The sequence below is a fragment of the Hyla sarda genome, chromosome 11 (assembly GCF_029499605.1).
Source record: "Hyla sarda isolate aHylSar1 chromosome 11, aHylSar1.hap1, whole genome shotgun sequence".
Taxonomy (NCBI): Eukaryota; Metazoa; Chordata; class Amphibia; order Anura; family Hylidae; genus Hyla; species Hyla sarda.
In genome coordinates this window covers 2,799,462-2,818,761 of record NC_079199.1, presented here as the reverse complement: position 1 = coordinate 2,818,761, position 19,300 = coordinate 2,799,462, and the positions used below count along the sequence as shown (strand labels likewise).

Below are 19,300 nucleotides of genomic sequence, written 5' to 3'. Positions count from 1 at the left end.
CTGGAGGCCTAGGATAGAGAAGAGTATACTCGGGTGGTCTCGGTTAAAGAAGAGTATACTCTGGTTGTCTAGGTTAGAGAAGAGTATACTCTGGAGGTCTAGGTCAGAGAAGAGTATACTCTGGGGGTCTAGGTTAGAGAAGAGTATACTCTGGGGGTCTAGGTTAGAGAAGAGTATACTCTGGGGGTCTAGGTTAGAGAAGAGTATACTCTGGTGGTCTAGGTTAGAGAAGAGTATACTCTGGGGGTCTAGGTTAGAGAAGAGTATACTCTGGTGGTCTAGGTTAGAGAAGAGTATACTCTGGTGGTCTAGGTTAGAGAAGAGTATACTCTGTAGGTCTAGGTTAGAGAAGAGTATACTCTGGTGGTCTAGGTTAGAGAAGAGTATACTCTGGAGGTCTAGGTTAGGGAAGAGTATACTCTAATGGTCTAGGTTAGAGACAAGTATACTCTGATTGTTACGCCTAGCGCTCCGGGTCCCCGCTCCTCCCCGGAGCGCGTACGGCGTCTCTCTCTCCGCAGCGCCCCGGTCGGTCCCGCTGACCGGGAGCGCTGCACTGTCATGGCCGTCGGGGATGCGATTCGCACAGCGGGACGCGCCCGCTCGCGAATCGCATCCCAGGTCACTTACCCGTTCCCGTCCCCTGCTGTCATGTGCTGGCGCGCGCGGCTCCGCTCTCTAGGGCGCGCGCGCGCCAGCTCCCTGAGACTTAAAGGGCCAGTGCACCAATGATTGGTGCCTGGCCCAATTAGCTTAATTGGCTTCCACCTGGTCCCTGACTATATCTGACCTCCTCCCATGCACTCCCTTGCCGGATCTTGTTGCCCTTGTGCCTAGTGAAAGCGTTTTGTGTGTCCAAAGCCTGTGTACCAGAACTTCTGCTATCCACCCTGACTACGAACCTTGCTGCCTGCCCCCGACCTTCTGCTACATCCGACCTTGCTTCTGTCTACTCCCTTGTACCGCGCCTATCTTCAGCAGCCAGAGAGGTTGAGCCGTTGCTAGTGGATACGACCTGGTCACTACCGCCGCAGCAAGACCATCCCGCTTTGCGGCGGGCTCTGGTGAAAACCTGTAGTGACTTAGAACCGGTCCACTAGCACGGTCCACGCCAATCCCTCTCTGGCACAGAGGATCCACCTCCTGCCAGCCGGCATCGTGACAGTAGATCCGGCCATGGATCCCGCTGAAGTTCCTCTGCCTTATATCTCTGATATCACCACGGTGGTCGCCCAGCAATCCCGACAGATCGCCCATCTAACCCACCAGCTGTCGGAAGTGTCCACCATTGTGCAGCAACTTCAGTCGCAACTTCAGCAGCAATCATCTCCTCCGCCAGCTCCTGCACCCCTTCCGCAGCGAGTGGCCACTCCTAGCCTCCGCCTGTCCTTGCCGGACAAATTTAATGGGGACTCTAAGTTTTGCCGTGGCTTTCTTTCGCAATTTTCCCTGCACTTGGAGATGATGTCGGACCAGTTTCCTACTGAAAGGTCTAAGGTGGCTTTCGTAGTCAGCCTTCTGTCTGGAAAAGCCCTGTCATGGGCCACACCGCTCTGGGACCGCAATGACCCCGTCACTGCCTCTGTACACTCCTTCTTCTCGGAAATTCGAAGTGTCTTTGAGGAACCTGCCCGAGCCTCTTCTGCTGAGACTGCCCTGCTGAACCTGGTCCAGGGTAATTCTTCCGTTGGCGAGTACGCCATACAATTCCGTACTCTTGCTTCTGAACTTTCCTGGAATAATGAGGCCCTCTGCGCGACCTTTAAAAAAGGCCTATCCAGCAACATTAAAGATGTTCTGGCCGCACGAGATACTCCTGCTAATCTGCATGAACTCATTCATCTAGCCACTCGCATTGACATGCGTTTTTCTGAGAGGCATCAAGAGCTCCGCCAGGAAAAAGACTTAGATCTCTGGACACCTCTCCCACAGTCTCCATTGCAATCTGCGCCTAGGCCTCCCGCCGAGGAGGCCATGCAAGTGGATCGGTCTCGCCTGACCCTGGAAGAGAGGAATCGCCGTAAGGAAGAGAATCTTTGTCTGTACTGTGCCAGTACCGAACATTTTTTGGTGGATTGCCCTATCCGTCCTCCACGTCTGGGAAACGCACGCTCGCACCCAGCTCTCGTGGGTGTGGCGTCTCTTGATGCTAAGTCGGCTTCTCCACGTCTCACGGTGCCTGTACGGATTTCTTCTTCAGCCAGCTCTTCCCTCTCAGCCGTGGCCTGCCTGGACTCTGGTGCCTCTGGGAATTTTATTCGGGAGTCCTTGGTGAATAAATTCCGCATCCCGGTGACCCGTCTTGTCAAGCCACTCCACATTTCCGCGGTCAACGGAGCCAGGTTGGATTGCACCGTGCGTTTCCGCACGGAGCCCCTCCTAATGTGCATCGGACCTCATCATGAGAAAATTGAGTTTTTGGTCCTCTCCAATTGCACTTCTGAAATTCTCCTTGGACTACCCTGGCTTCAACACCATTCCCCAACCCTGGATTGGTCCTCAGGGGAGATCAAGAGCTGGGGTACCTCTTGCTTCAAGGACTGCCTTAAACCGGTTCCCAGTACTCCCTGCCGTGACCCTGTGGTTCCTCCTGTATCCGGTCTCCCTAAGGTCGTTATGGACTCTGCCCGCCTTAAGAAGTGCCTCTCCCCCCCTCCCAGTCCAGTCAGGCAAGCCTCGGTGCCTCCTCGTGGCCCTCGTCCTGGTGTCACACTGCCCCGTGCCAGGCCTCGCCCTCTGCCCTCCCTCCCCATTCCCACTCCTGCTGTACTGCCTGCCGTTGAGGAATCCCTCCATCCTTTCCCGGTGTCCTCATCCCAGGGGGGGCAGTTACCGGACAAAGAGAAGGGGAGACCTAAGGGGGGGGGTACTGTTACGCCTAGCGCTCCGGGTCCCCGCTCCTCCCCGGAGCGCGTACGGCGTCTCTCTCTCCGCAGCGCCCCGGTCGGTCCCGCTGACCGGGAGCGCTGCACTGTCATGGCCGTCGGGGATGCGATTCGCACAGCGGGACGCGCCCGCTCGCGAATCGCATCCCAGGTCACTTACCCGTTCCCGTCCCCTGCTGTCATGTGCTGGCGCGCGCGGCTCCGCTCTCTAGGGCGCGCGCGCGCCAGCTCCCTGAGACTTAAAGGGCCAGTGCACCAATGATTGGTGCCTGGCCCAATTAGCTTAATTGGCTTCCACCTGGTCCCTGACTATATCTGACCTTCTCCCATGCACTCCCTTGCCGGATCTTGTTGCCCTTGTGCCTAGTGAAAGCGTTTTGTGTGTCCAAAGCCTGTGTACCAGAACTTCTGCTATCCACCCTGACTACGAACCTTGCTGCCTGCCCCGACCTTCTGCTACGTCCGACCTTGCTTCTGTCTACTCCCTTGTACCGCGCCTATCTTCAGCAGCCAGAGAGGTTGAGCCGTTGCTAGTGGATACGACCTGGTCACTACCGCCGCAGCAAGACCATCCCGCTTTGCGGCGGGCTCTGGTGAAAACCTGTAGTGACTTAGAACCGGTCCACTAGCACGGTCCACGCCAATCCCTCTCTGGCACAGAGGATCCACCTCCTGCCAGCCGGCATCGTGACACTGATGGTCTAGGTTAGAGAAGAGTATACTCTGGAGGTCTAAGTTAGAGAAGAGTATACTCTGGTGGTCTAGGTTAGAGAAGAGTATACTATGGTGGTCTAGGTTAGAGAAGAGTATACTCTGGTGGTCTAGGTTAGAGAAGAGTATACTCTGGTGGTCTAGGTTAGAGAAGAATATACGCTGGTGGTCTAGGTTAGAGATGAGTATATTCTGGTGGTCTAGGTTAGAGGAGAGTATATTCTGGAGGTCAAGGTTAGAGAAGAGTATACTCTGGAGGTCTAGGTTAGAGAAGAGTATACTCTGGAGGTCAAGGTTAGAGAAGAGTATACTCTGGGGGTCTAGGTTAGAGAAGAGTATACTCTGGAGGTCTAGGTTAGAGAAGAGTATACTCTGGTGGTCTAGGTTAGAGAAGAGTATACTCTGGGGGTCTAGGTTAGAGAAGAGTATACTCTGGAGGTCTAGGTTAGAGAAGAGTATACTATGGTGGTCTAGGTTAGAGAAGAGTATACTCTGGTGGTCTAGGTTAGAGAAGAGTATACTCTGGTGGTCTAGGTTAGAGAAGAGTAAACTTTGGTGGTCTAGGTAAGAGAAGAGTATACTCTGGTGGTCTAGGTTAGAGAAGAGTATACTCTGGAGGTCTAGGTTAGAGAAGAGTATACTCTGGTCGTCTAGGTTAGAGAAGAGTATACTCTGGTGGTCTAGGTTAGAGATGAATATATTCTGGTGGTCTAGGTTAGAGAAGAGTATACTCTGGAGGTCAAGGTTAGAGAAGAGTATACTCTGGGGGTCTAGGTTAGAGAAGAGTATACTCCGGTGGTCTAGGTTAGGGAAGAGTATACACTGGAGGTCTAGGTTAGAGATGAGTATACTCGGGAGGTCTAGGTTACAGACGAGTATACTCTGGTGGTCTAGGTTAGAGACGAGTATACTCTGGAGGTCTAGGTTAGAGAAGAGTATACTCTGATGGTCTAGGTTAGAGAAGAGTATACTCTGGTGGTCTAGGTTAGAGAAGAGTATACTCTGTAGGTCTAGGTTAGAGAAGAGTATTCTCTTGTGGTCTAGGTTAGAGAAGAGTATACTCTGGAGGTCTAAGTTAGGGAAGAGTATACTCTGGTGGTCTAGGTTAGAGAAGAGTATACTCTGGTGGTCTAGGTTAGAGAAGAGTATACTCTGGAGGTCTAGGTTAGAGAAGAGTATACTCTGGTGGTCTAGGTTAGAGAAGAGTATTCTCTTGTGGTCTAGGTTAGAGAAGAGTATACTCTGGAGGTATAGGTTAGAGAAGAGTATACTCTGGAGGTCTAGGTTAGAGAAGAGTATACTCTGGTGGTCTAGGTTAGAGAAGAGTATACTCTGGTTGTCTAGGTTAGAGAAGAGTATACTCTGGAGGTCAAGGTTAGAGAAGAGTATACTCTGGGGGTCTAGGTTAGAGAAGAGTATATTCTGGAGGTCTAGGTTAGAGAAGAATATACTCTGGTGGTCTAGGTTAGAGAAGAGTATACTCTGGTGGTCTAGGTTAGAAAAGAGTACTCTCTGGTAGTGTTGCTCGCGAATATTCGCAATTCGAATATTATTCGCGAATATCGCATATTCGCGAATTCGCGAATTTTGCGAATATAGCGCTATATATTCGTAATTACGAATATTCGTTTTTTTTTTTTTTCTTCACAGTACACATCACAGTGATCACCCCTCTCTGCTTCCAGCTTGTGTGGTGTAAAGAAGGCTCTAATACTACTGTGTGAGACTGTTGTGCGAAAATTCGCATGTGCGAAAATTCGCATATGCTAATTTTCGCATATGCGAATTTGCACACGTGTTAATTTTCGCATACGCGAAAATAAAACGGTAATATAACGAATATGCGAATATATGACGAATATTCGTCCATATATTCGCGAATATTCGCGAATTCGAATATGGCCTATGCCGCTCAACACTACTCTCTGGAGGTCTAGGTTAGAGAAGAGTATATTCCGGAGGTCTAGGTTAGAGAAGAGTATACTCTGGTGGTCTAGGTTAGAGAAGAATATACTCTGGTAGTCTAGGTTAGAGAAGAGTATTGTTACGCCTAGCGCTCCGGGTCCCCGCTCCTCCCCGGAGCGCTCACGGCGTCTTTCTCCCTGCAGCTCCCCGGTCAGTCCCGCTGACCGGGAGCGCTGCACTGTCATGGCCGTTGGGGATGCGATTCGCACAGCGGGACGCGCCCGCTCGCGAATCGCATCCCAGGTCACTTACCCGTTCCCGTCCCCTGCTGTCATGTGCTGGCGCGCGCGGCTCCGCTCTCTAGGGCGCGCGCGCGCCAGCTCCCTGAGACTTAAAGGGCCAGTGCACCAATGATTGGTGCCTGGCCCAATTAGCTTAATTGGCTTCCACCTGGTCCCTGACTATATCTGACCTCCTCCCATGCACTCCCTTGCCGGATCTTGTTGCCCTTGTGCCTAGTGAAAGCGTTTTGTGTGTCCAAAGCCTGTGTACCAGAACTTCTGCTATCCACCCTGACTACGAACCTTGCTGCCTGCCCCGACCTTCTGCTACGTCCGACCTTGCTTCTGTCTACTCCCTTGTACCGCGCCTATCTTCAGCAGCCAGAGAGGTTGAGCCGTTGCTAGTGGATACGACCTGGTCACTACCGCCGCAGCAAGACCATCCCGCTTTGCGGCGGGCTCTGGTGAAAACCTGTAGTGACTTAGAACCGGTCCACTAGCACGGTCCACGCCAATCCCTCTCTGGCACAGAGGATCCACCTCCTGCCAGCCGGCATCGTGACAGTAGATCCGGCCATGGATCCCGCTGAAGTTCCTCTGCCTTATATCTCTGATATCACCACGGTGGTCGCCCAGCAATCCCGACAGATCGCCCATCTAACCCACCAGCTGTCGGAAGTATTCACCATTGTGCAGCAACTTCAGTCGCAACTTCAGCAGCAATCATCTCCTCCGCCAGCTCCTGCACCCCTTCCGCAGCGAGTGGCCACTCCTAGCCTCCGCCTGTCCTTGCCGGACAAATTTAATGGGGACTCTAAGTTTTGCCGTGGCTTTCTTTCGCAATGTTCTCTGCACTTGGAGATGATGTCGGACCAGTTTCCTACTGAAAGGTCTAAGGTGGCTTTCGTAGTCAGCCTTCTGTCTGGAAAAGCTCTGTCATGGGCCACACCGCTCTGGGACCGCAATGACCCCGTCACTGCCTCTGTACACTCCTACTTCTCGGAAATTCGAAGTGTCTTTGAGGAACCTGCCCGAGCCTCTTCTGCTGAGACTGCCCTGCTGAACCTGGTCCAGGGTAATTCTTCCGTTGGCGAGTACGCCATACAATTCCGTACTCTTGCTTCTGAACTTTCCTGGAATAATGAGGCCCTCTGCGCGACCTTTAAAAAAGGCCTATCCAGCAACATTAAAGATGTTCTGGCCGCACGAGAATCTCCTGCTAACCTGCATGAACTCATTCATCTAGCCACGCGCATTGACATGCGTTTTTCTGAGAGACATCAAGAGCTCCGCCAGGAAAAAGACTTAGATCTCTGGACACCTCTCCCACAGTCTCCACTGCAATCTGCGCCTAGGCCTCCCGCCGAGGAAGCCATGCAAGTGGATCGGTCTCGCCTGACCCTGGAAGAGAGGAATCGCCGTAAGGAAGAGAATCTTTGTCTGTACTGTGCCAGTACCGAACATTTTTTGGTGGATTGCCCTATCCGTCCTCCACGTCTGGGAAACGCACGCTCGCACCCAGCTCTCGTGGGTGTGGCGTCTCTGGATGCTAAGTCGGCTTCTCCACGTCTCACGGTGCCTGTACGGATTTCTACTTCAGCCAGCTCTTCCCTCTCAGCCGTGGCCTGCCTGGACTCTGGTGCTTCTGGGAATTTTATTCGGGAGTCCTTGGTGAATAAATTCCGCATTCCGATGACCCGTCTTGTCAAGCCACTCCACATTTCCGCGGTCAACGGAGCCAGGTTGGATTGCACCGTGCGTTACCGCACGGAGCCCCTCCTAATGTGCATCGGACCTCATCACGAGAAAATTGAATTTTTGGTTCTTCCCAATTGCACTTCCGAAATTCTCCTTGGACTACCCTGGCTTCTACACCATTCCCCAACCCTGGACTGGTCCACTGGGGAGATCAAGAGTTGGGGTCCCTCTTGTTCCAAGGACTGCCTTAAACCAGTTCCCAGTACTCCCTGCCGTGACCCTGTGGTTCCTCCTGTATCCGGTCCCCCTAAGGTCGTTAGGGACTCTGCCTGCCACAGAAAATGCCTCTCCCCCCCCTCCCAGTCCCTTCAGGCAAGCCTCTGTGTCCCCTCATGGCTCCCGTCCTTGTGTCGCCCTGCCCCGTGCCAAGCTTCACCCTCTGCCCTCCCTCCCCATTCCTACTCCTGCTGTACTGCCTGCCATTGAGGAAACCATCCATTCCTTCCCGGTGTCCTCATCCCATGGGAGGCAGTCACCGGACAAAAAAAAGGGGAGACCTAAGGGGGGGGGTACTGTTACGCCTAGCGCTCCGGGTCCCCGCTCCTCCCCGGAGCGCTCACGGCGTCTTTCTCCCTGCAGCTCCCCGGTCAGTCCCGCTGACCGGGAGCGCTGCACTGTCATGGCCGTTGGGGATGCGATTCGCACAGCGGGACGCGCCCGCTCGCGAATCGCATCCCAGGTCACTTACCCGTTCCCGTCCCCTGCTGTCATGTGCTGGCGCGCGCGGCTCCGCTCTCTAGGGCGCGCGCGCGCCAGCTCCCTGAGACTTAAAGGGCCAGTGCACCAATGATTGGTGCCTGGCCCAATTAGCTTAATTGGCTTCCACCTGGTCCCTGACTATATCTAACCTCCTCCCATGCACTCCCTTGCCGGATCTTGTTGCCCTTGTGCCTAGTGAAAGCGTATTGTGTGTCTAAAGCCTGTGTACCAGAACTTCTGCTATCCACCCTGACTACGAACCTTGCCGCCTGCCCCCGACCTTCTGCTACGTCCGACCTTGCTTCTGTCTACTCCCTTGTACCTCGCCTATCATCAGCAGTCAGAGAGGTGACCCGTTGCTAGTGGATACGACCTGGTCACTACCGCCGCAGCAAGACCATCCCGCTTTGCGGCGGGCTCTGGTGAAAACCAGTAGTGACTTAGAACCGGTCCACTAGCGCGGTCCTCGCCTATCCCTCTCTGGCACAGAGGATCCACTACCTGCCAGCCGGCATCGTGACAAGTATACTCTGGTGGTCTAGGTTAGAGAAGAGTATACTTTGGTGGTCTAGGTTAGAGAAGAGTATACTCTGGTGGTCTAGGTTAGAGAAGAGTATACTCTGGTGGTCTAGATTAGAGAAGAGTATACTCAGGAGGTCTAGGTTAGAGAAGAGTATACTCTGGGCATCTAGGTTAGAGAAGAGTATACGCTGGTGGTCTAGGTTAGAGAAGAGTATACTCTGGAGGTCTAGGTTAGAGAAGAGTATACTCTGGAGGTCTAGGTTAGAAAAGAGTACACTCTGGTGGTCTAAGTTAGAGAAGAGTATACTCTGGTGGTCTAGGTTAGAGAAGAGTATACTCTGGTGGTCTAGGTTAGAGAAGAGTATATTCCAGAGGTCTAGGTTAGAGAAGAGTATACTCTGGTGGTCTAGGTTAGAGAAGAGTATACTCTGGACGTCTAGGTTAGAGAAGAGTATACTCTGGTGGTCTAGGTTAGAGAAGAATATACTCTGGTAGTCTAGGTTAGAGAAGAGTATATTCTGGTGGTCTAGGTTAGAGAAGAGTATACTTTGGTGGTCTAGGTTAGAGAAGAGTATACTCTGGTGGTCTAGGTTAGAGAAGAGTATACTCTGGTGGTCTAGATTAGAGAAGAGTATACTCAGGAGGTCTAGGTTAGAGAAGAGTATACTCTGGGCATCTAGGTTAGAGAAGAGTATACGCTGGTGGTCTAGGTTAGAGAAGAGTATACTCTGGAGGTCTAGGTTAGAAAAGAGTATACTCTGGAGGTCTAGGTTAGAAAAGAGTACACTCTGGTGGTCTAAGTTAGAGAAGAGTATACTCTGGTGGTCTAGGTTAGAAAAGAGTATACTATGGTGGTCTAGGTTAGAGAAGAGTATACTCTGGTGGTCTAGGTTAGAGAAGAGTATACTATGGTGGTCTAGGTTAGAGAAGAGTATACTCTGGAGGTCTAGGTTAGAGAAGAGTATACTCTGGAGGTGTAGGTTAGAGAAGAGTATACTCTGGAGGTGTAGGTTAGAGAAGAGTATACTCTGATGGTCTAGGGATGGAAAGAATATGCCTGCTACAAACATTGTGATCTCGAATAGAAAAAAATATACTTGTTACAACCTTGAATGTTTATCGTAGTGAAGACTATACTTTGAACAACCCTGGTCGTCTAGGTTAAGGAAGAATATACTATACTTGAAAAGGCTTGTATAGGTAAAATCCTGGTGGTCTAGAGTGGCAAAGAAATCAACTTAAAAAATCTCTATCAGTCTAAAGTATTGAAGGGTAAAACTTCTTTAGTATCCTAAACCTACATAGTTGTGTTGATTAACGTTATCATCACAGACCTTCAGGCTTACTATAAGTATAGTCACTTCTACCTGTAAATGTGTAAACTAATCACTCTCCCCTCCCCCCCACCACTCTTTTTGCTCCCCCAGACCCCCATGAATGTCACCAAGAGCTCTTTTTGCTCCCCTAGATCATCAGTGATGTCACCATGAACTCCTTTTGCTCCCCTAGACCACCAGGGATGTCACCATGAGCCATTTTGCTCCCCTAGATCACTAGGAATGTCACCATGAATTCTTTTTACTCCCCCAGACCACCAGGAATGTCACCATGAATTCTTTTTACTCCCTCAGACAACCTTGGATGCCACCATGAACTCTTTTTGCTCTCCTAGACTACCAGGTATGTTACCATGAACTCTCTTTGCTACCCTAGACCAGCATGGATCTTTTTCTTTTTTTTTTTTTTGGTCCCCAAACACCAGGAATATCACCATGAACTATTTTGCTCCCTTAGAACACCAGACCAACTTGGATGTCACCATTAACTTTTTTTCTCCCCTAGACCACCAGGGATGTCACCATTAAAGGTATATTTCCACCTTCAGCCTTTTTAGCATATATATATATATATATATATATATATATATATATATATATATATGGAGAAGGCTGTAGTCAGAACTGAATGAATGGAGCATATGTCAGGCGAAAATTGGTGCATTCAATGGCGCTGTACTATAGTGTATACCCTAAGCCTATGGTTTCCAAACTGTGGGCCTCCAGGTGTTGCAAAACTACAACTCCCAGCATGCCCGGACAGCCAACGGCTGTCCGGGCATGCTGGGAATTGTAGTTCTGCACTGGCTGGAGATCTACATTTTGAAGACCACTTTCCTGGTGAAATTCCTCCAGTTCTGAGGAGTGATCGGAGTCTTTGTTCTATTAATGGGGGTAACCCCTGAACCCCATGTCACCGGCTCGGCTCCTGACTTTCTATCTCCTCACTTAACAATTCACTAAAAAAGGGAGAAAAAAAACTCACAAAAATCTGCAATTATTTTCCCAGTCCCTGGAAGGTTCCTCAACGTTTCACGAGCAGAACCTGTTTCATGTCTCACATCTTATTCTTCCACAATTAGCCTTTCAAACCTGCGGAGGAACAAGCTCGATTCTTCTTTCGCTCAGCACCGGCTAAAGCGTCCAATGGCGATGAATACATAGAAGACGGAAACGGGCGAGCGGCGAGGAGCAAAAAAAAAAAAGTAAAATAAGGTAATTGAATCTGCAGGAAATGTAATTCCAATAAAATCTGGACAATGTCTGAGTGTATAATGGTAAAGAGAGGAAAAAAACGCAACATAATAACTCCGGCACATCACCGGTTCTGCCACTTTATATCATATTTGAGTTCTAGATCCTGGGATTGCTGCTCCGGCTGCCACCAAATAAAGAGGATGATACCTGGTGGGACTTAAAGGGGTACTCCGGTGGAAAACTTTTTTTTATTTTATAAATCAACTGGTACCAGAAAGTTAAACATATTTGTAAATTACTTCTATTAAAAAAAATCTTAATCCTTCCAGTACATATTAGCTGCTGAATACTACAGAGGAAATTATTTTCTTTTTGGAACACAGAGCTCTCTGCTGACATCATGAGCAAAGTGCTCTCTGCTGACACCTCTGTCCATTTAAAGAACTGTCCAGAGTAAAAGGAAATCCCCATAGCAAACATATGCTGCTCTGGTCACTTCCTAAAATGGACAGAGAGGTCAGTAGAGAGCACTGTGCTTGTTATGTCAGCAGAGAGCACTGTGTTCCAAAAAGAAAATAATTTTCTCTGTAGTATTCAGCAGCTAATAAGTACTGGAAGGATTAAGATTTTTTAATACAAGTAATTTACAAATCTGTTTAACTTTCTGGCACCAGTTGATTTAAAAAGAAAAAAGTTTTCCACCGGAGTACCCCTTTAATAACTAAGGGCCCATTCACATTGCCGTAAGGCTCCGTTATACGGTAGTAGTAAAATAGTGCATGCACTAACGGAACCCAGATGGACACCATTAAAGTCATTGGGATCCATTGGGACCCAACAGTGACCCAGTGGGCTCAGTTATGCTCCGACCCATTTTGGGGCCGTTCGGCACAAATCAAAAGAGTCAATCAGATCCAGAACAGGATGGAGCACAATGTGACAATGTGAACATAGCCTTAGAGCTTTTTTATTTTTTATTTATTTATTTATTTTTTACTTTAGGCACCAGATCTGCCCCCCTTGCAGTTCCAAATATTCTAAAATTATCGTCCATATTGATGTGAGACTGGACATTGATCATCCCCCCCATCCAATCTGTGTAATGACAATGACTGGTCACTAGAGGGCAGAACTCAGCTTCAACTATTGTTGTCAGTCATCTTTCATGGGTCCCTAACTGTGACCCCAATACTCAGCTATCCCTAGACTTACAATAGGAACAAATAGTATAAGAAGCAATAGTATGAAAACAGTCACAAGAAAAACATACAAAGCAAATATCAATACCGGTAGGTAACAAGAACAAGAATAGGAATTCACCGATAGATGAAAGAAACCGGAGATGATGATGATAAAAACAGTCAGGAATGAAGCAGAAGATGATGAATAAGAACGAATATAATGTCTGTCCCTAATCTTTCCCTAAATATTTTCCTAAACTCTAACCTATTTTAGGCAAATTAACCCTCACTGTTCCTGCAATGTCCCAATGAAAACCCTGAACTTACTGAACCTAGCGAAAGCTAACAAGAAGGCTCTAGGACCCAGATAAAAAAAAACTGAGCAAAACCTGAAACACTGAGGGTGGGATTTAACATTTACATAAAAATTTGTGCAACATTTCCTTTTACTTGTGCAGGAGTTTCTGTGTTTTTTTTCTGGAGGAGTTTCTGTGTTTAATTTAAAAAATTGCAAATGAAACATAAATTGTTTGGATTTTAAATATGATGAGCAAAGGGGAAAAGACGCGCATCAATGAACATCCTAGGGAGTGGAGTTAGTTATTATTATGCTGACGATTAATGCAAGAAATCTATTTGCGCACACTAAGCCACGTCCACTCCAAGTGAAAAATACGAAAGTAAGGAAGCGAGCACAAACGTAAAAAAAATTGTGCAAAAAGAATCCCAAATAAGGCCCCAAGAAAACCAATAATAAATGCTCCTCGAAACTGAGCAAAACTGCAGTAACTTCCAAATGCAAAACCCAAAATAACACAAAGCAGAACTAAGAAATAACAAAGAAACTGAGAGCAAGAACCAGTCATCTTACCATGAACTCTTTTGCTCCCCTAGACCACCAGGGATTTCACCATGAACTCTTTAAGCTCCCCTAGACCATCAGGGATGTTACCATTGAAGGTATATTTCCATATTTAGTATTTATAGCATATGTATAAAGAGAAGCCTGTATTTCAGAATTCTTTTCACACAAAAGGCCACCAGGGATTTCACCATGAACTCTTTAAGCTCCCCTAGACCATCAGGGATGTTACCATTGAAGGTATATTTCCATATTTAGTATTTATAGTATATGTATAAAGAGAAGCCTGTATTTCAGAACTCTTTTTACACAAAAGGCCACCAGGGATTTCACCATGAACTCTTTTTACTCCCCTAGACCACCAGGGATGACACCTTAAACTCATTTTACTCACCTAGACCACTAGGGATGTCGCCATGAAAGGTATATATCCCCCTTCAGCCTTTTTACTTTATGAATATAGAGAAGAATGTATTCAGAACTCTATTTACTCCCCTAATCCACCATTAATGTCACCATTAAAGGTATATTTAGTATATGTATATGGAGAAGGCTGTAGTCAGAACTCTTTTCACTCCCCTAGACCACCAGGGATGACACCATGAACTCTTTTTACTGCCCTAGACCACCGGGGATGTTACCATTAAAGGTATATTTCCACCTTCAGTCTTTTTACTATATGGATATGGAGAAGGCTGTATTCAGAACTCTTTTTACTCCCCTAGACCACCAGGGATGACACCATGAACTCTTTTCACTCCCCTAGACCACCAGGGATGTCACCATTAAAGGTATATTTCCCGATCAAGCATGTAATTAATGTTGGACTTGATTCATGTTCTCCACTTTTTACACTTTCATAAGATACCAACACCCGCCTAAAGATTGATGATCTCTCTACTGTCACGGATAGGCCGTTCCACATGTATACAGAAGATAATCACCTGTTTGTCCATCTTACCATACTCTACCTTCATGTTTGTTTACTTATGTACTGTTATGGAAATAATAAAATTCTACTTTGAAAAAAAAAAGGTACATTTCCCACCTTCAGCCTTTTTAATATATGTTTATGGAGAATGCTGTATTCATAACTCTTTTTACTCCCCCAGACCACCAGGGATGACACCATGAACTCTTTTCACTCCCCTAAACAACCAGGGATGTTACCATTAAAGGTATATTTCCACCTTCAGCATTTTGACTATATGTAGATTGAGAAGGTTGTATTCAGAACTCTTTTTACTCCTCTAGGCCACCAGGATGTCACCATTAAAGGTATATTTCCACCTTCAGCATTTTTAATATATGTTTATAGAAAAGGCTGTATTCAGAACTCTTTTTACTCCCCTAGACCACCAGGGATGACACCATGACCTCTTTTTACTCCCCTAGACCACCAGGGATGTCTCCATTAAAGGTATATTTCCACCTTCAGCCTTTTTAGTATATGTATACGGAGAAGGCTGTATTCAGATCAATTTTTATCCCCTAGACCTCCAGGGATGAAACCATGAACTCTTTTTACTCCCCTAGACCACCAGGGATGTTACTATTAAAGGTTTATTTCCACCATCAGCCTTTTTACTATAGGAATATAGAGAAGGCTGTATCCAGAACTCTTTTTTCTCCCCTAGACCACCAGTGATGTCACCATTAAAGGTATATTTTCACCTTCACCCTTTTTAGTATTTGTATATGGAGAAGGCTGTAGTCAGAACTGAATGAATAAAGCATATGGCGGGTGAAAATTGATGCATTCAATGGCCCTGTACTTTAGTGTATACCCTAAGCCTATGGTTTCCAAACTGTGAGCCTCCAGGTGTTGCAAAACTACAACTCCCAGCATGCCCGGACAGCCGTTGGCTGTCCGGGCATGCTGGGAGTTGTAGTTTTTCAACAGCTGGAGATTTACAGAAGACAGAATATTCCTGGTATTCCTTACACTCTCTGGCAGTCACATTGATTATTTGGATGCATCTGGGGATTGGCAGAAGATAAATTAGTCAGAATGAAAACATTAAAAAATAAATCCCTGGATAACCCTATTAAGGAACGATAAAGTGCATCTATCATTGTGGCCCTATCACTGGGATCCCAGGCGCCCTTGGTTTTTTATTGGCCAATGTAGTTAGGATTTGTGATTTTTCGGATGCCTCTTGCTTTTTATGTTCCTCCGGCGCAGTCCCCCCCCCCCCCACATTCATCTTATTCCTGGAACCGTCTATGATCAGTGATGTCACCGCCGCAGCTGCTCCATCCAATCACTATTACAAGATTCTCCCTTCGATGTCACTTGGGATCAAAACAGCGACGACACCAGATCCCCGCCCGCCATAAACGTATCACCAGGCGCCCAAGATTAACGTCCTGCACTGACCAGGAACTGCCCGCCGCCATGAGGAAATGTTAATACACAGAGAATAAATCTGAGAACTATTAGCTAAGTCCCTTCACATCATAAATATCCCCCGCGCCGGTTCTCCAGGGACCGCAGCGCCGGCAGAATAGCCGCTCCACACCGAGCACCAACCCCACAGCTCCGAGTTATGGCCTCTTACTCCTATATAATAAGAGAAAATAGGGGAAATGTCAGGATTCTTCAGCCCGTTCTAGAGAAGAAATAAAGATAGCGCAGTGTCCCAGGACAGTGATTCCAGATACAATCTACAGGTCGTCTCCTGGAGATATAAACACATTTATATATTGTATACACTGAGGTCTTACAAAGGGTAGAATTCAGGCCAGAAACTTCAATCTTGGTTCCATCAGAGCAGAAAATCCTGGTTCCCTTCTCCCCTGATTCCTGAGTTTGGGGGGCGGCAGTTCTAGGAAGAGTCCTAGTTGTTCCTTCTTCTTCCTGTAAGGTCACTGGAGGTCACTGAGCTTATGGGAACCTTAAGGGTTCATTCACATGTACGCGGATGTAAATGTAAATGCAAACTAAATGAGCTTCTTATCTGCAGTAACAAATCCTGCGCATCAAATCTGTGCAGGATCCTGTATGTGTGAACGTACCCTAAAGAGAACCTGTCATGATCTTATTAAATCTTAAAATCCTCCCAGGTCACTGCCCCATCATTATAAACCACCCCCTGACTTTATTTTTATTATTTGTTAGTTTTCTTACCTTGATATTGTTCTGTATTTTCTGCTCAGTCAGATTCACAGACTGGGAAAGGGGGGGAGGGTGGGTGGGTTGCAGGGGTTCCCCGGGGGGGGGGGGAGGGGTTCCCCAGCAGGCGTGACATCATCTGAAGCCATATAGTGGAAAACTTCCCCCCTACTCTGTTACACACAGCCTAGAGCAGTTCAGTGTGAGATGAACTATGATTGGCTAAGGCTGCACACAATCCGCTCAGCATTTCCTGATTTTGGACTTCTGCCAGGCCAGCTGGAGTCCAAAGTCTGTGCAAGAGATGGGGGAAAATGTGCTCTGGACGAGTAGGGAGACACCTAGTGGCAGCTTTTTTAAACACAAATAAAACATAGAAAACATCATTTTTTTTAAACCAAAGTACATTAGAAAGATTGTTTATTTACCATAACGAGTGCAATAGAATTTTTTTTTTAATGATAATACCCATTTAAGTGCAGTAGAAAGGACTCCCCAGAGCCCTAAACACAGGGGGACATGACTTTAGCAGGTGGAGGGAATGTATAGCCCCTGTATCCTGGATAGATTTCTGCTTTAAGAGGAAGAAGTATCCTGGTGAACAGGCTGAGCCTTAGAAGTAGCCAGCCTTAAAGGGGTACTCCGGGGAACACAACTTATATAGGGGATTGAAGATAAGTGGGGGCAGACTACTGGGACCCCTGTGATCTCCTGTATGGGCCCCATACATTGTATATAGTGACCGGGGGGTGAAGACTTTCTGGATAGATTGTATATAGTGACCGGGGGTGAAGACTTTCTGGATACATTGTATATAGTGACTGGGGGTGAAGACTTTCTGGATACATTGTATATAGTGACCGGGGGTGAAGACTTTCTGGATACATTGTATATAGTGACCGGGGGTGAAGACTTTCTGGATACATTGTATATAGTGACTGGGGGTGAAGACTTTCTAGATACATTGTATATAGTGACCGGGGGTGAAGACTTTCTGGATACATTGTATATAGTGACCGGGTGGGGGGGGTGAAGACTTTCTGTATACATTGTATATAGTGACTGGGGGTGAAGACTTTCTGGATACATTGTATATAGTGATGGGGGTGAAGACTTTCTGGATACATTGTATATAGTGATCGGGGGTGAAGACTTTCTGTATACATTGTATATAGTGACGGGGGTGAAGACTTTCTGTATACATTGTATATAATGATCGGGAGTGAAGACTTTCTGGATACATTGTATATAGTGACCGGGGGTGAAGACTTTCTGGATACATTGTATATAGTGACCGGGGGTGAAGACTTTCTGGATACATTGTATATAGTGACTGGGGGTGAAGACTTTCTGGATACATTGTATATAGTGACCGGGAGTGAAGACTTTCTGGATACATTGTATATAGTGACCGGGGGTGAAGACTTTCTGGATACATTGTATATAGTGACCGGGGGTGAAGACTTTCTGGATACATTGTATATAGTGACTGGGGGTGAAGACTTTCTGGATACATTGTATATAGTGACCGGGGGTGAAGACTTTCTGGATACATTGTATATAGTGACTGGGGGTGAAGACTTTCTGGATACATTGTATATAGTGACTGGGGGTGAAGACTTTCTGGATACATTGTATATAGTGACCGGGGGTGAAGACTTTCTGGATACATTATATATAGTGACCGGGGGTGAAGACTTTCTGTATACATTGTATATAGTGACTGGGGGTGAAGACTTTCTGAACACATCTTAGGTGATTTGTTGGCTGCAGTATCCGGGGCCCCGTTGGGTCGCGTTCACACATATTATATCATACTGCATCGATACAGAAGTTTCTATTAATACGTTTGTTACTAAAGTTACTTTGTGAATCTCAGTGATAGGTCAGAACAATTTTGGCCACTTCTTCCATAGTGGGGATTCCGTAGTGTGAACGCACCTTAGACTCTGACATTATTACCTGTTGTTTCGGGATCATTGCGGTTTCTGTCCTTGTTGGGCGCCATCTAGCGCAGATCCGCATGGAGTTAGTCGCTTCTGTATCTTTATGTATTTTTATCATTTAGCATCTGGTCTTGACATGTGTGGAATTAATTACTCTGCGCAACAACATGTAAAGGTGCGATGTTCTGCAGATCCACGGGATATTAATTACAGGGAGAAGTGGTACAGAATTAACCCTTTAACTGACGGGCATTAACGTCTGTCATCATCATGAGCACTTGCTGGGATAATAATATTATATTTCTAGTCCCTTCCATCAGGTTTGCAGCTATTGAGCAGTGTGGGACATGTTCCTCCAGCCCAAGCAAAAATACAACTCCCAGCATCTGAGACATAACAGACATCCAGCACTATCTATTACCCTATATTTTGCATTGAAGTTATTCCAGTATCAGAAAATTGTATTAGAAAAGATGATATACAGTCATGGGCGTAAATGTTGGCACCCCTGAAATTTTTCTATAAAATGAAGTATTTCTCACAGGAAAGGATTGCAGTAACACAGGTTTTGCTATACACATGTTTATTCCCTTTGTGTGTATTGGAACTAAACCAAAAAAGGAAGAAAAAAAGCAAATTGGACATAATGTCCCCAAACTCCAAAAATGGGCCGGACACAATTATTGGCACCTTTAACTTAATATTTGGTTGCACACCCTTTGGAAAAAATAACTGAAATCAGTGTCTTCCTATAACCATCAATAAGCTTCTTACACCTCTCAGCCGGAATGTTGGACCACTTTTCCTATAACCATCAATAAGCTTCTTACACCTCTCAGCCGGAATGTTGGAGCATTCTTCCTATAACCATCAATAAGCTTCTTACACCTCTCAGCCGGAA

General features: G+C 46.9%; 1 long non-coding RNA gene across 1 annotated transcript; it reads left to right on the top strand.

Moving 5' to 3' along the window:
* Nucleotides 1-10,924: 10,924 nt before the first annotated feature.
* LOC130295467 (uncharacterized) lies at nucleotides 10,925-14,287 on the top strand. Its single transcript, XR_008848844.1, has 3 exons — nucleotides 10,925-11,313; nucleotides 13,371-13,436; nucleotides 13,696-14,287. It is a non-coding gene; the product is annotated as an uncharacterized LOC130295467 (long non-coding RNA).
* The last annotated feature ends 5,013 nt before the right edge of the window (nucleotides 14,288-19,300 follow it).